The sequence below is a fragment of the Dromiciops gliroides genome, chromosome 6 (assembly GCF_019393635.1).
Source record: "Dromiciops gliroides isolate mDroGli1 chromosome 6, mDroGli1.pri, whole genome shotgun sequence".
In the NCBI taxonomy this organism is placed as follows: Eukaryota; Metazoa; Chordata; class Mammalia; order Microbiotheria; family Microbiotheriidae; genus Dromiciops; species Dromiciops gliroides.
This window is the reverse complement of record NC_057866.1, coordinates 238750540-238767352: the sequence shown is the minus strand read 5'-3', so window position 1 is coordinate 238767352 and position 16813 is coordinate 238750540. Positions and strand designations below refer to the sequence as shown.

Sequence of the window (16813 nt, the reverse complement as noted above, 5' to 3'; positions counted from 1 at the left end):
GCTTCTAGGATCCCATCCAGCCCAATTGTCCCATATTGACATACATGTTTAAAAATGAAAACAAATGCAGACTTTGTAAATGGCAAAGGGAATGTGATATTCAGAAATGATGTCAGTCAGAGAGACTAAATACTAATTGATGTCCATAAGAGGAAAAAAAAAAGATGATTAGCCAATGCATGCATTCATGTTTTCTTTATAATCCTTTTGTTAAAAAATGTTTTAAATGATTTGTTTTTGCATGTCTATTTATAGCTATGAGTTACTTAACATGTGCTTGAATTTCACCCATTTAGCATTCCCTAACAGGGGCCAAGGCTTAGCCAACACTTTTACAAGCTGACACTTAACAGAGATATAAAGCAGTACTTACACTAAGGGAACTGATATGTTTGGTCACAACAAAAGTGCAATCAAAACCCAAATTAATAAATTTGCTCATTTTTCTTTTGTGCAACACTCGTTGCTAAAGAGTATTTACAGTAGGTTGGTTATCATGTCATAAGCACACAAAACAACCACAACAGGAAGATAAGCTGTTCCCTGTATGTTAACCTAAGGTTTCAAGAGGATGCTATCCAAAGGAGAAAATCAAACAAAGTTTCATGATGCAGCAGTTTAAACAGCTCTATTAGCTGACTACTACCTCTCCACTTCACTACTGATTCAAACCTGTACAGTATTTTTAAAAACTGCTTTATTCGGAATCCTAATCAGGAATTAAAGGGTAGTACTCACAACCTTTTGCTTTTTTTCATTAATAGCATTTATTCCATGGACAAATCACTCAAGCTCTCAGAGGTCTTTAAGACTCAAGCTACAGAGGAAGAGGAGAAGTTGAGATGCCCTGGCAGATGTTGTTTCCTCCTGACAAAGTTCCCCCTTCCAATGAAACCATAAGCCCAGGCCTTCTTGCTTATCCCCCTACCTATATATTCTATTCAGTTCTCTTCAGCCAACACTTATCAAATGCCCACTATGTGCTAGGTGCCTGGGGATGCAAAGGCAAAAAAAATGAAGACGTCTCTGCCCTCAAGTAGCTTGAATTCTTCTAATTTTTGGTCCAGATCTATGATTGTATTAGTGTAGGGAAGTCCATGGGAGAAAACCCCTTCTACCAAACAACTCAACCCCTTCCCTGCAACTTAAGAGTATTAAAAAGTTAACTGACTAGGGGGCAGCTAGGTGGCACAGTGGATAAAGCACAGGCCTTGGATTCGAGAGGACTTGATAATTACTAGCTGTGTGACCCTGGGCAAGTCACTTAACCTTCCTTGCCCCGCTTGCCCCCCAAAAAAGTTACCTGACTCCTGAAATGGTCTATAACTTGCCCACATTCACATGGGACTTCTTGAGACTTCAAGGCCAACTCTATCCACCATGATTACCCACTGCTTCTCTCTCCTTACAGAACACTGTCAATCTACTTGTCCTTGGCCTTCTTTGTTCTTTTAAAGGAAACCAAATTGGAGTAATCATTAACTAGAGAACTCCTTCCCAAAAAACTAGACACAATTTACTTTTAGAGCAAGAGTTCATTTATGAAGGATAATTAAATAACCTGGTGGAAGTTTACAGGGAGACTACATGAAGTCCTGAATAATTAGATAACATAAAGTAATAATTTTATACTGAGGGAAAAAGCAATAATTTAAATATGTTACCTGTGCTTTAGATAGTATAAAGCAGTGTTGTGTCTATTCTAATATAGTCATAAATTTTATGTATATTCATAAACATATATATGATCCATATATATATATATATCTCATTTCAACGTTACCCACTGTTCAAAAGTAGTCAGAATTTAGAATTTTATTTACAAGAATTAAACTATTAGTAATTAAGTTATTTTTTCCCTAACTTCAACATTTTAATATAGTTGCTACAGTATAACTATAAAATTACAGAATCATAAAGTCATAAATGTCTGGAAAGAAAATGAGTCAGGAATGCAGGGAAGGCAATCTGAGACTTTTTATTGTTTAAAAATTATAGGTAATAAGTTTTTAATAGAAACAGATTCAAAATGCCTACTTTATATTACTAACTAGACCAATAACTGGCTCACAAAAATGGAAAAATTACCTAACCTTTATGAGTTTCAATTTTTCCACCTAAAGAATGAAGTTGATAATATAAATAAATCTCAGTCAATTCAACAACTATATATTAAACCTTGTTAATGAACTATTATGAACCCAAATAAAAAGGTTAGTGTTGACCGTCTTGAGTTCATGGAATGAACAGCAAAAGAGAGCTCCCAGTGTATCCTTGGGCAAGTTCTTAGGGCAAGATATGAGGTGAGTTTCCCTCTCCTCATTCATGAAATGAGGAAACTCACACTTTGAATTGCTATCTGCCACAGTCACTCTGGAGATCAAGTGTGATAACCTACATAACACACACACACTGCAAACCTTACATTGCTAAATACATGTTGGGTCAGCTGCAATGATCACAGGATCCAAAAATACAGGACTGAGAAGGCCCCTAACCACTTCATTCATTCTCCAGGAAAGAGGCCCAGAGAGATTAAATGATTTTCCCCAGCTCACAGAGATAGGAAAAAGCAGAAGCTAAATAGGAACCAAGGTCTTTTGACTCTGGCTTTTATCACTATGCTTCATTAGATTCTTTCAATTAAATTCAACAGGTCAGAAAATAAAAAGTGTCTATGTTGTGCTAAGCACTAACCTAAGGTGCTCTAGAGATAAGAAATGTGATCCCTCAACATAATCACACAAGGAAAAGAGACTGCCCAGGATTTTCCCTCATTTTTTTTTTGTCTTCCAAAAAGGGAATCATTTATTTTATGAGACATTCAGACTTGTATTTTAGAAGATAATTCAGAAACTTTCTATAGTGCTTCAAGCATGAATTGAGTACCTATATGGGCATCCTTATCCTCATTCTATGTCTATGTAAGATTAAAAAAAACTTCAAGACCAAATTGCTCCACTACACTAAATATATTTTTTTGTTTGTTTAAAGTAATAAACATTTTTATTTGTAGTTTGGGGATTCAATTTTTATCCCTCTTTTCCTCCCTGAGGCAGTACGCAATCAGATACGGTTTATACATATATGATTATGTAAAACATTACCATATCAATCATTTTGTATAGGAAAACTTGAATGAAAGAAAAAAATAAAAGGAAAAATAGCATTGTTCAGTCTGTGTCCATCAATATCAGTTCTTTCTTTAAAGGTGTATGCTTCATCAATAGTCCTTTCGGATTGTCATGGATCATTGTATTGTTGAGAATAGTTCAGTAATTCAGAGATCTTCATCAAACATTATTACTGTCTCTGTGCACAATGTTCTCTTGGTTCTGCTCACTTCACTATACATCAGTTCATACAAATCTTCCCAGGCCTTTCTGAAATCATCCTGCTTGTCATTTCTTATAGCACAATAATATTCCATCACCATCATATACCACAGATTGTCTAGTCATTCCCCAATTGATGGTCATTCCTTTGATTTTCAATTCTTGGCCACCACAAAAAGAGCTGCTATATTTTTGTACAAAAAAGGTCTTTTTCTTTTTGGGGGGATGTCAATGATTTTGCCTCTTTCTAAGGAAGAATTAAGTGGGATAAAACTCTACTCTTTGAATTTAAATCTATTTGGAAAGAAGCAAATTTGTGGAAAAGCTCATGCTAGGATGTTTTCTTTTTTAACTAATGGAAACATTAGGGCATCTCTTAAGATAGAGAAGTTCATTGTATCTCCTTCATAGTACCTTTATATGCTCAGGAGCTAATGAAAAGTGCCTTTTTTTTTTTAAATTAAGTCTGTGGTTTATTCCTCAGACACAGAAAAGAACAGAAACAGGTTCTTACTGGTGAATTCAACAAGCATTTATTAAGCAAAAGGAGTGTGATGAGGGGACATGGTAGACAGCTCCCTGCCCTCCTCCAGTAGTATTTACTGAGCATCAAGTGAATGCATAGAAGGTGGGCTCCCAGCACCCTGGCTGGACCGCCACGATGATTGGATGGGGTCTCCTGAATGTAGTTCACAGATGATAAACAAGTAAGGATGGGTCACAAGTCTCTCAAACCCACTGGGCTATTGGGAACATTTGCAATTCACTATGCTCACCAGCACTTTTTATACAGAAACAAACTTACTGCTATCCTAAGAGCATCTACAAAAATTATGTGCCTATGTTGTACATTGATATTCTCTGCTAGAATATACTTGATCTCAATCAACAAACACTTAGTAGGTATTTACTAAGGGCTAGGAACTATACTAGATGTAGGAATCTAAAGACAAAAATTACAATCTATCAAGGGAGACAGGTAAGTGCACACAAATGTATACAGGGAAAATATGCACTGTAAGTACAAAATAAATACAAGGAAATAAGTAAGTTACTTGTTATGGGTTCTTTGAAGGAAGAAATAAAGGAAACAAGCATTTATTAAATATCTACCATGTGGGAGGCATTGTACTAAATACTTTATAAATCAATAGGACATTGGTGTTATTAATGTTCCCATCTTAAAGATGAGGAAAACCGAAGCAGAAAACAATTAAGTGATTCACCCAGAGTCACACAGGTAGTAAATGTGTGAACCTGGATTTTAATTCAGGTCTTCCTGCTACTAGGCCCAGTGCTTCTACCCACTGTACCACTTAGCTACCTTTGACAGACTATATCTGTAGACCAAGCAAGCTGAGTAGGCAAGGGCAGTAGTGATGAATCTTCTGGCCTTGGTGACCCAGGATAAAAGACAATGAACTAGGAAAAACAGCTTCATGAAACCAAGTGGGAAGGGAGGAAACAAGCATTTACATGGCACCTGCTACTTACTTCACTGTGTGAAGTGTTTGATAAATGTTATTTCACTGGATTCTTATAACATTACAAGGTTCTTATTCATCCTATTTTACATTTAGGGGAACCGAGGCAGACTAACTTGACTATGGTCAGTCGGCTAGTAAGCTAGAAAGGCTGAATTTGAATTCAGATTTTCCTGCTACCAGGCCCAGCATACCATCAAACAGCACCATTTAAGTTACCCCTAAGTGGAATGTAATTTAAATATATTTCTTATTGCTCACTGCTAAAGTTCAATTATGTGCCAATTTACAAATGTAATAATTATACTGCAAGTGAATTACATGCAAGTGAATAAAACTATCCAATGTAATAGAAATATAGGCTGTGACTTACAGTTTTTCCAGTTATTTTTTTTTCAACACCAGGACAAATGTGTGCACCTGATAGAGAGTCTAAAATTTATCTTCTTTCTTCTATCTTCTTTCTAACCAAAGAATTCAATTTCAAATGGAAGCAACTTTTTGTCATGCATGGATTGAGGTCTTGAATGAAAGTCAGAACAGAATCTGAGTTCCAATTCTACAAATACCCCTCCCTGACTCCTGGTACCACTGAATTTCCTCTAGCCTTCTCTCTCATGCCACTCTTGTGTTGCATTATGGGAAAAGTTTTGCTCTCACCTCTCAACTATACCTTCCTAATACCTTGGGATTTCACCCTTCCCTAGGATATTTGGATTTTAATAGGAAACCTGAAAATCAAAATGCCTTTAAGTCCTAAGGTAATGAGTCACTAACATGTCATGGCTAGTAACAGGCTAGTATGAAGGATATTTAAAAGCTAGGGGAGGGGCAGCTAGGTGGCCCAGGGGATAGAGCACCCGCCCTGGAGTCAGCAGTACCTGAGTTCAAATCTGGTCTCAGACACTTGACACTTACTAGCTGTGTGACCCTGGGCAAGTCACTTGACCCCAATTGCCTCACTAAAAAAACCAAAAAACCAAACCAAAATAAATAAATAAATAAAAGCTAGGGGCCTTTGAAACCCAAATACAGATTTAACTGATAGATTGGGATGTTTCTGCCCTATTACAGCAGACCAAAGAAAAGAGGAAACATTTAGATTAGCACATTTTCTATTGTGTTATTAGCAACTGGGCACACTAGAAATGCTAGCTAGCCATCATCATCATCGTCACAACTGTCTCCAAATGAACATACTATCCCTGACTCCAAATGGGCACAGATCAGTGGAACTGACCAGACCTTGACTGTTTTAAAGATTCTGATTATTCACTGGATAGGACTAGCCTATGTAAGGAAGTCTCAAGAGGACTTCTATATATCTGAATTCCATTTATCCAGTTTCTGAATAGGATATGTTTTCTATATCACAGTATAGAAAAGCACCTGTTTTTATGTCACACTGCCCACAATGGATATTGATTGAAGATCTCTGTTAAATGTCACGAACTGCAATACAATCAGCCATAAATAGTCGTGGAGGAAAACACAAATGTTGTTAAGGTCAAATCATCAGGAATTCTTGAGTCGTGGCACTATAAATTACTAAATGATAAAAATCAATATCCTTTAAGCAGGCTTCACCATTCATTGTCAGGAAGAAATTAATCTTACTGCCCTCCTCCTCCCCACTGTTGGAGCACCCTAACAAACAGTGAAAGCCTGCAACGTGGAAGAAAAGCCAAAGAGCCAAATCCCTGAAACCAAAGGTTTTATGAAAATTATTCAATTCCATTTACTGATTTACTGAAAGTGACTGGAGAGTCAACATTAATAATTATGCTACTTACTAATGACTTCTACCAATAAATTGCCTTTTAAAACACCCTGGTATTACATTTTTAAAGGGGAACAAATACCCCAGTGCTGATTTAAGTATAAGATACAGACTGATTTTTACAAACCAATTTCATGTTCCCAAACATCTAGGCAAGGAAAAGGAAAGAGTGGTCAGGAAGACCTAAGTTCAAATCCTGTTTCAGACATTTACTACCCATGTGGCCATCTCTCAGCTTACATTTCCTTATCTATAAAATGGTGGTAATAACAGCACCCACCCCACAACATTGTACTAAAGATCAAATGAAATAATATGTATACTACACTGCAAACCTTAAAATGCAATATAAATTATTAGTATCTTCAAAAGAATTGTTGATGCTATTCAGTCATGTCCAACTCTACGAGGACGTTGTTCACGGGGTTTTCTTGACAGAAATCCAAGAGTGGTTTGCCATTTTCTTCTCCAATGTATCTATATTTTTACAGATGAGAAACTGAGGCAAACAGTGATTAAGTGACTTGCATAAAAGCCTGATTTGAATTCAGCTCTTCCTGATTCCGGGCCTGGTGCTCTATCCACTGAGCCATCTACCTGGCTCCTTCAAAAGAATTACCTGAGTTCAAGTCCCAGTCCCAGCTCTCCCACTTAGGATTGTGGGTCGAGAGCTGCAAAGGTGTTTAGAGGTCTTTGATTTCAACCACCCTCACTTTACAGATCAGGAAACCCAGGGAGTTTCAATGATTTGCCCAAGGTCACACAAGTACCAAACCTCAGAGGCAGAACTGAACTCGTGGTCTTCTGCTGTTGAATGAGATGTTGTTCTTTCCACTGCCTCTACTTCCTACTTGTGAGATCTCTTTCAGGACTCAGATTCCTTATTGTCAAAAGCAAAGGGAGCAGACCAGATAACCTCAAAGATATCTTTCAGCTCTAAATCTATGGTCTTATGAAATGCTAATGAGTATAAAGCAAAGGTTTAAATATATGTGTGTGTGTGTGTGTGTGTGTGTGCATACCCACGTACATAAATATATAAATAAAATAAAACAAGGAAAATTTCTAACCCATTGCTCAACATTTTCATAGTACGCAAATACCAGTATACTATGGCTATGAGAAAAAGGTACACCAAAGCAAAAAACTAGAAGCTGAAGTTCTAATCCCAGTATAAAAAGATAATAATGTAACATTTCCTCAAGGTTAAAGGTTAAAAAAAACCACAAAGACTTGTTAGTAGAGAGTGCTTTGAATAATATGTTGACAATTTAAATCAGATTTAAATTGTAAACTTTTATCCATCCCTGTATACTAAGGGAAAATCCTGGTGCTGAATGGGGACAAGGGATATACGGATGATCTAGGCATGTCCTAATTTTGAAAAGGACCAGAGGGATACAGAGCCTTTAGAATATTCCTAGCTCGGGGCAGATTGCAGACAGTGTTTCTACTATGTCTCATTTTATTAGGCTTATGATTGGCCATTTCATACACAGTCACTTACCTTTAACTCTAAGGTTCTTTGTTCTTAGGTAATAAATACTTTAGGCTCCTGGGACTACACAGGAAAATCATGCATAACTTCAGCAACCTTTTACTGCTGTCAGTTTATTGTAAGTGCTTATCCATTATTAGTTTGAAAAGTATTGACTGCACACTTAATAAATGGGACATTTGTTCTCTTCAACTGGAACAATGTCATACCTAACTTGGGAATGAGAATAATAAAGATGCTGTGGCAAAGAACATGTAGGATGCTTTCAGCTTTCGATTGACATTGCTGAGCTTAATAAATTTCAAATAAAGTCGTTTTACATCTAACAGAAGCCTGAAGCTCAGCATACAAAGAACCACAGTATCTAAGGTTCTGAATCAAAATAAAAGATCCAAGGAAATAAAACATTTCCAAGAAGTGGGATGTCTGACCTTCCATATAAATAGCCAAGAAGAAAACTAACTTTAGAGTGTCCCTGGATAGAGATAAATTATAAATGATGCTATATTCTTTTCTTCCTTTATCATCTCTGTTCTTTAATAAAAAATTATTAAGTTCTAGGTACTGTGCTAAGCAATGGGGATAGGAACTCCAAAGTAAAACAGTCACTACCCCCAAGGAGCTCATATGCCAATTAATAAACAAGTTATCTGTTTTCTGAATATTAAAATGTTACCAGGGTGAAAAAAATAAGATTAAATCCTAGTTCTTATTTTGAATGTTGCTAATTATAGACAAATAGTGAGGACATTTTATTAATTTTCTTTCATTTCATTAATTTTCTTTCTTTTATATTTTAGAGAATTTTTTCATCCTATATCAGCACAAAAATTAGGATTGTTCTTAGGAGCACAAATAGATAGAATAAATAGAAATGCCACAAATATATTTTTACATAATTTGCATAGATTTTCATCCATTCTTGGATAATTTTCCAGTTAAAATTTTATTTTTTAAAAATTGTAAACATTTTCATGTATATTTTTGAGTTCCAAATTTTATCCCTCTTTCCCTCCCTCCCTGAGGAGGTAAGCAATCAGATGTGGGTCATACATGTACAATTATGTAAAACATTACCATGTTAGTAATTTTGTACAAGAAAACTTGAATAAAAAATGAAGGAAAGTGAATAATAACATCATGATTTAGTCTGTGTTCAATCAATATCATTTCTTTCTTTGGAGATGGATAGTATGCTACATCAATGAGTACTTGGGTATTGTCTTGGATCACTGTATTGCTGAGAAGAGTTGTCATTCACAATTCTTCATCAAACATAACATTTTATTTTTTACTATTTTTTTATTCTCTTTTCTGAAGTAAAGGATTAATTCACACTAATCAAATAACTTTTGCAAATTATTCTTCTACTTACCAAAAACAAAACCAATAACGTGTGTGTTGTTTAAAATCTAAATTGTGTGGTCACCTTAAATTAGAAGCTTTAGCACCAGTGTTTGGGCATTAAGCATTTATTTATTAAAGCATACCAGGTATTCAGGTGGAGTTCAGAAAGTTAAAAGGCTTATCTAACCTAGAGTTCCAGCCTGGTCGGGTTCTTCCTCAAGTCCTCTGCCAGGAGCCTGCTTCAACCACAGGAACTTCCTCAAACTGAGTGTGGAAGCTTTTTATAGGTCTGGAGCAGAGGCAGTCCTTACACATTGCTTAAAGCTGATTGGTTAGCATCATCCAAATCCATTGGTTCACTGGACTTGAAGGTGGTCTCAAATTGAGTTAGCTTCTGAGAACAATACCTTCTTAAGGGCTAGCCAAGTGTGATTACAATCTAGTTAACCAGCAGTAGGCTAATCAGCAGTCAATCACTCTCACTTAATTCAATCAATCGGTTTAGATTAATCTCCAGGTGGGCCTTTGAGTTATCTGCTAAATCCCATTATTTTATCACAGGTGTTAAAGATTCAAGGGTGTATATATGGAACCCCAAGCATTGGAACAGAAGAAGAAAAAAAAAAAACAGTCATCACTCTGGTTGTTAACACCACACAGATAATATATGGTATCATGTAGACAAAACAAAAAATTAACTGAAATTCTCCCTTTTTATTTATCTGTTTAGTGTAACTAATCTCAAGATGTCAAATTTTTGCCTTGATTGCAAATTACTTCATATAGGTGACTCTTTTTAAGGTTCACATCTTAAAGTCAGCTGTATGTAGTGGGAGAAATCCAATTCCTTTTGAGATCTGATCTCCTGGATAACAATAAGCTTAATTTTCTCCTGATCAGGGACATGCTGAGGGAGTAGGGTCAGTCCATACAAGGACCAAGAGGATTGAAGCCAGAAAGAAAAGGGAGGAAACTGAAGGTGAAGAATTGAGAAGACAGTTGTGGGGCCAGCTCTCATATTTTGTGTAATTCTGTAGATGGAATATCAGGGAGGAGAGAGTCAGAAGAATAAACCTGGTATATGCATAGAGTGGGAGGAGGCACAGAGAAAGACCTACCTGCCTAAATAGGAAGGCTGTTCTGTTAATCCCTAAACAAAGGGAAACCAATTAAGATTTGAGTTCAATGTGATGGACTTGGCTCTTCCCAGCAAAGCAGTGATCCAAGACAATGCCAAGAGAGGGTGGAAAATGCTCTCCACATTTGGAAAAAGAACTATGGAGGGGGCAGCTGGGTGTGCAGTGGATAAATCACTGGCCCTGGATTCAGGAGGACCTGAGTTCAAATCCGACCTCAGACACTTGACAATTACTAGCCCTGTGACCCTGGACAAGTTATTTAACCCTCATTGCCCTGCCAAAAACCAAAAACTATGGAGTATGAATGCAGACCTAAGCATGCTCTTTTCACTTTTGTTGTTGCTTTTTTGTTATTGTTCTTGTTTATTTTTCTTGTATTTTTTCTTTCCTTTTGTTCTGATTAATGTGGAACTATGATTGACATGATTGTAATGCATAACATATCAAATTGCTTAATGGCTTTGGAAGCTGACAGGGAACAGAGGGTGGGAGAAAAAATTGGAACTCAAAAAATATCTTTACAAGTAATTGAGAAAAATTAAAATAAATAAATTTTTAAAAGAACAAAACAAAAAACAAAAAAGGATTTGAGTTTGAAGTGGTAAGGAATAATCATGGAGTGAACACCGTCAACTACATACATATCTACCAACAAAAATGTCATGCACCTCATAAAAAAATTTCATTGTTCAATAATTAATGCTATTAGTTTTGAAGCAATATATATAGTGAAGTGCCTGAAGAGGCAAGAGACCCATTTAAATTTCATTTTGCTACTAAGGAAATATGTGCAGGAACCATTGGAAGGAGGATATAGGAACACAAAAATTAAACAAACTCATTTTGCAGAAATGGAAGCTCAAAATGCCAGAAAGTGAATTCATTTTTCATCTTCCTCTTATCACACCTGAACAAATCTCACCTAATTAATTCAAAAATTCACTTATTCCTGACCACTGAAACTCCCTGGCAGGCAGGGCTCTGAAATTTTCCGTGGACAAGGAATCATCTTGGCAAAGATACAGGTGTTAAAATGCAGACAAGGTTAAAAAGAAACAAATGCTTAACATTGCCTTTCCTATTTGACTAAACCTGAATTTAGACATACATGTGATTGATTACACACACATATATACATATGTGTGTATTTATACATATATATATATATATATGACAAGCACAACATCTAGATATAAGTTAAATCCAGGGATAATGGGACCTTTTCATCTTCCTTAAAAGTCGTCTATTATTTCAGAGTACTCAGGAATTTGGATTCACATGATCCTTTTTTCACCTCTCTGTTTTACTCTTTCTGTTGAGGAGAGAAGAAAATTAGGCAGTGGATAAGTGAAAGAGAAAAGAAAAAAGGCAGCCATGTCTGTTGACATTAAAGTCTTACATAATAGGAAAATTAATATTTTACTTTATACAAGATCTACATGGATGTCTTGAACCCTGGATCCCCGATACCACCCTCTCCAGGAGGTAAAAATAGAAAGCAAAAACCCCATCACACATGCAAAAAAAAAAAACTATTAAAAAAGCAAAACAGCTTAGACTTACTATTTGAAACGGCCAAATGAAGCCAGAGAGTTGTGGGGGGAAATCAAAAGAAAGAGAAAAGGCAAAGGAATCGAAACCAAAGAGATGAGAGGGGCCCTAGAGATTCTCTACTCCAAATCACAGAGCTCAGCTCCCTTTGTTATATAAGAAAACTGAGATGCCAACACGGTATAAATAAGGGTTATATATCAACTTGGCAGCAAAAGAATTCTTCATCTTTTTATAGAGCTTTTGAGTTTAGAAAAAGGTATATTTCATTTGATCCTTTAAAAAAATTCTGAGAGGTAGGAAGGGCACATATTCTATTATTATCCCCATTTCCCAGATGAGTACACATTTTCAGAAAGGCTAAGTGACTTGCCCACAAGGTAAAATGCTGCTTCTTTTGTTTTATTTGTTTGGTGTGCATGTGTATATGCCCAGAACCTAGATTGAAGGTTGGAAAATTTTTTAAAAATAAAGTGTCATTGGTGCTCCACCCCTGATTCTGGACCACCACCAGTGGAAAGTTTTGAAGAAGCAGCTGCTAAAGCTGAGTTATAGGAGGAACAGAAGCTTCAAAAATTATTCTCAAGGTCAAGGGCTCCAGAAACAAAACATCACTAACAGGAGGCATTTTAAAAGCAGCTGCTAAAGCTGGATGGATCCACTCCTCCTGCGGTGCTGCTTCTCCTAGTACAGGGATCCAGCAGCCAGTAGGACCACTGAGAGTCAGTCACCTACCCCTGGGAATGGTTCGACCATGGGTTTCAAATTCCCAGGCTAGCTCAGGGAAATGAGCAAGATGTTTGATTGTCTGTGCTCATCGTGAAAATTTGACTTGGAAAATGAAAAGGATCTGTCAAATTCAGGGGCTGCATTTAGTAGTGTATAGACCATCAAACAAGATTACATTTCCGAAAGATGCTGAATAAACAATTTAGCCCTGGAGTCAGGAGGACCTGAGTTCAAATCTCACCTCAGTAGCTGTGTGATCCTGGGCAAGTCACTTAACCCCAACTGCCTTAAACATCCAGGGCCATCTCCAGTCATCCTGATGTCCATCTTGCCAATGGACCCAGATGGCTCTGGAGGAGAGAGTGAGGTTGGTAACCTTGCATAGCCCTCCCTCACTTAAATGCAATTCACTGCAAGTCATGACATCTGTCATGGTCCTCTTTGAGAACGAAGGACAAACAACAAATTGTAGAAAAGGTTGTTACCTAAATTCATACAGAGTTTCATCAAGGAAAGGGTAGGGGAAGAAAAAAAAGAAAAGCAACAAGGAAAACATGCTCTGGCATATCTGAAAACTGCCTCTGTACTATCTTCTCTCATACAGGAATGTATAACTAATAGTGATCACCTACTATTCTCGCACTTAGCCTTCAATATACAGTATTGTCATCTGAACACACCTAAAAGGAAATGTGTAGGGTCCTGAGCTAACCCAAAGGAAGCTACACATATAGAATTCTTTGGGAAAAGCAGCCCTATATCAAATCTTTTGTTCTAATAAAGAATTCATGTCTTTAGAAAGGATTAAATTGGACAGCAATGCACCTTTTCTGCCAGTGGTAAAAAGAACTCCCACTTCTTTTTCACATCACCTGAAGTTCACATCATCAGAAGAGCTACAAAGAAATTTAGGATGCCCACGGCCATTAACCTTGCCTTAAGTGGTCAGGCCATGATCTGTATACAGCTGTCAGCTGTGCCCACACACAGCACCCATGTGTCAGCAATCTCTCTCAATGGTGTGTGACAAGGACAATACATGAACACTTAGGAGTTCATGTCCTCCAGTACAAAATGAAGTTATCTTAAGATAGTGTTATATTTGGAAAAAGTACTGATTACCTCTCTGGAAGGCTTACTGGGAAAATACTACAAAAATTATGAAGCAGCAAACAGTTGTAACATCAAAGTGCTAGAAATTAGGATAATAATGGCCAACAAATTGTGCCTCTATGAAGGTATTTTAAAATTAATGTATTCTCAAATCACTGCAGAACAACAAGGTTCCAGTCTTACATTGTAGTCACTTATCATTTAGTTTACTGACAATCAATATCAATTACAAGCTACATCTGAAAATGCAGGCCAGGTGTTACTGGAAAGTGCATCTATGTGAATGGTCTCTACAGAACCGTGGTTTATGATAAAGGAGTGAATAATGTATAAAAAAATCCCACGAGAGTGATGAAAACCTCATTCAAATGACAAACTCCAGACTTAATCAGGACCATTTCTGTTTTCAAGACATCTGTGAATAAGTTCACAGGGAGCCAAGATGGTGGAGGAAAGGCAATGAGCTCTCAAACTCATGACACGATCGCTCCAAAAAACATCCAAATAATGCCATAGGACAATAAGTTCACACCAAGGATACCCAGTATATTTACTCTGTCCTATAAAAAAAAATTACTTACATTTAAAAATCACTGCAGGATCCATTTTACATGGAAATATGACTTCTGATGAAATTGACAAGTACTGAAAGGCTCTTTAAAAATCTTGGCTCCTCTCCTCTCTACACTGTCAGCAAAAGAGATGTCATAATCACAGTTTTCATTCCTTCCTATTTGTTGCTATTTTCAATTTTACCTTCTCCAATAATCCTTTTAAAAATTTAATTTCCATATGCTAAACATACACTTTTTTCTTCAATAAAGTATACAGTACAGATCAAATCTTATTAAATGTAATTAATTTTATGTCCATAAAGTGTTATTTAAAAATATATTTCTGCTAAATATTATTTGTCTCATTCAGATTTCACCTGTCTCTCCAAGTTCCCACCCTTTCTGTCTGTGAGGCCACAGACAAGTCACTTAACACCCCTGAGTCTGAGACTTGCATGCACTATTTACTTCACAGGGATATTGGAAAGGCACCCCAGTGCAGTAGTAAGACTATATGATGGATTTATAGTAAGAGGACCTGGATTCAAATCTTTGCTCTGCTTCTAAATACCTCTATGACTTTGGAAAGGTCACTTTGTCTCTCTGAAACACACTTTCCTCATTTGTAAAAGGAGGGGGGGGTCAGAGCAGACCAGATGACGTCTGATGATCATTAAGGCTCTAAAGCTATGATCACATAATTGCTATTGTAATATTTAATTAAACCGCAGAGACAGACAACTTCTAAAAGCACAAAGGCAGATATTTAATTCATTCAGAGAGGCAAATTTTCCATTACTAAAATGCATTAGAGAAAAGAGAAAATTATAAGAATAAATGTATCCCAAAACTCAGATTGTTAGTTTTCGATGATTTTGTATGATATTGTAATTTCTATGATATTGTAAGTTGGGGCATTTATGTAATAACCTATGACATAGGAAAAAAACCTACCCTCAAAACTTTGCTGTGGTATTGTGATTCCTTCTTTGTTAAAGTCAATTCCATGTCTCAAAAATAAGATAGATAGACAGACAGATAGATAGATAAATAGATAGATAGATGATAGATAGATACTGTGTCTGAGAAAACTTACCAACATGAATATGAGATAAAAAATTTACTAATTATGAATTCTATTCCTATTCCTGGGATGAACACTGTCCAGCAAAAAAAGCTGTTCTACCTGTCTTGTAGTTGCCACATTCTTAAGATGTCTATAAACTCAAAATTCACCCAAGCATTAAATACAATGACCTGAAACTTCCTGCAGCAACTGATAATGGAAGAAACTCTTTTAGAAGCAGTATATTTTTTTAAAACACCCAACTTTTAAAAAGTATATGGGGGTGAGACAGAGAAAGACAGAGACAGAGACAGAGACAGAGACAGAGACAGAGACAGAGACAGAGACAGAGACAGAGAATGAGAATGAGAATGAGAATGAGAATGAGAATGAGAATGAGAATGAGAATGAGAATGAGAATGAGAATGAGAATGAGAATGAGAATGAATGGGTTGCTCTAAAAACATCCAGCCACTTGATTATAGAGGAAGGTTGATGTTGAAATGATTTTTGACATGCCTAATGAAACAGAAGATTATACTTTTTGGTAATTTTGATATGTGTCTCCTCCTTGTAGAGATCTTAAAGAAATAAACCATTTCTAACATCATCTAAAAGTCAAGAATGCTGCCTGCAAAATTCATTGACACAAAGAAGTAACAAGGAAATGTTGGCCTTCTTTAGGGTAGGGAACAGCAGAATACATAAGACTATCATATCCAAACTACTTAGAGAACTTTTTTGTTCTAGATTAGATATACCAGAAAATAGGAAGACTTTAAAAATATATTGTAGGGAAAGACAGAATGAAATTATCAGTATTGCTTCCAAGGAGGAAAACCCATGGAAAATATGTGATAGAGCTTAAATATTAAACTGGACCAAAATAGCTGTTTTTTAAAAAAATAAATATTATATTTTGTTCCTGTTAGTAGTTAATAATGGTAAAAATATTTCTAGAATCAATAAGGGTTTGTATGAAAATGCCTATTATTTTGACATGTTCATTTCTGGATATCCCCCAAGAAATTCATCTTCCTATAGCAACAACAATAACTATCACAGCAGCAACAATTCAAAACTAAGTAACACAATGACCATGTCTCTATAATGTAGATATATTTCTCTATCTATACCATAGGTGTTTTTTCTCATTTCTTCTCCAAGGGAAAAAATGGTGGTCATTATAGCTACACAGAATTTCATTTTGTTTTACT

General features: G+C 36.2%; 1 protein-coding gene across 6 annotated transcripts in view; it reads right to left on the bottom strand.

Moving 5' to 3' along the window:
- BMPR1B (bone morphogenetic protein receptor type 1B) overlaps positions 1-16813 on the bottom strand; it is a 389785-nt gene that overhangs the window by 213163 nt on the left and 159809 nt on the right. The gene's annotated exons all lie outside the window — the stretch shown is intronic.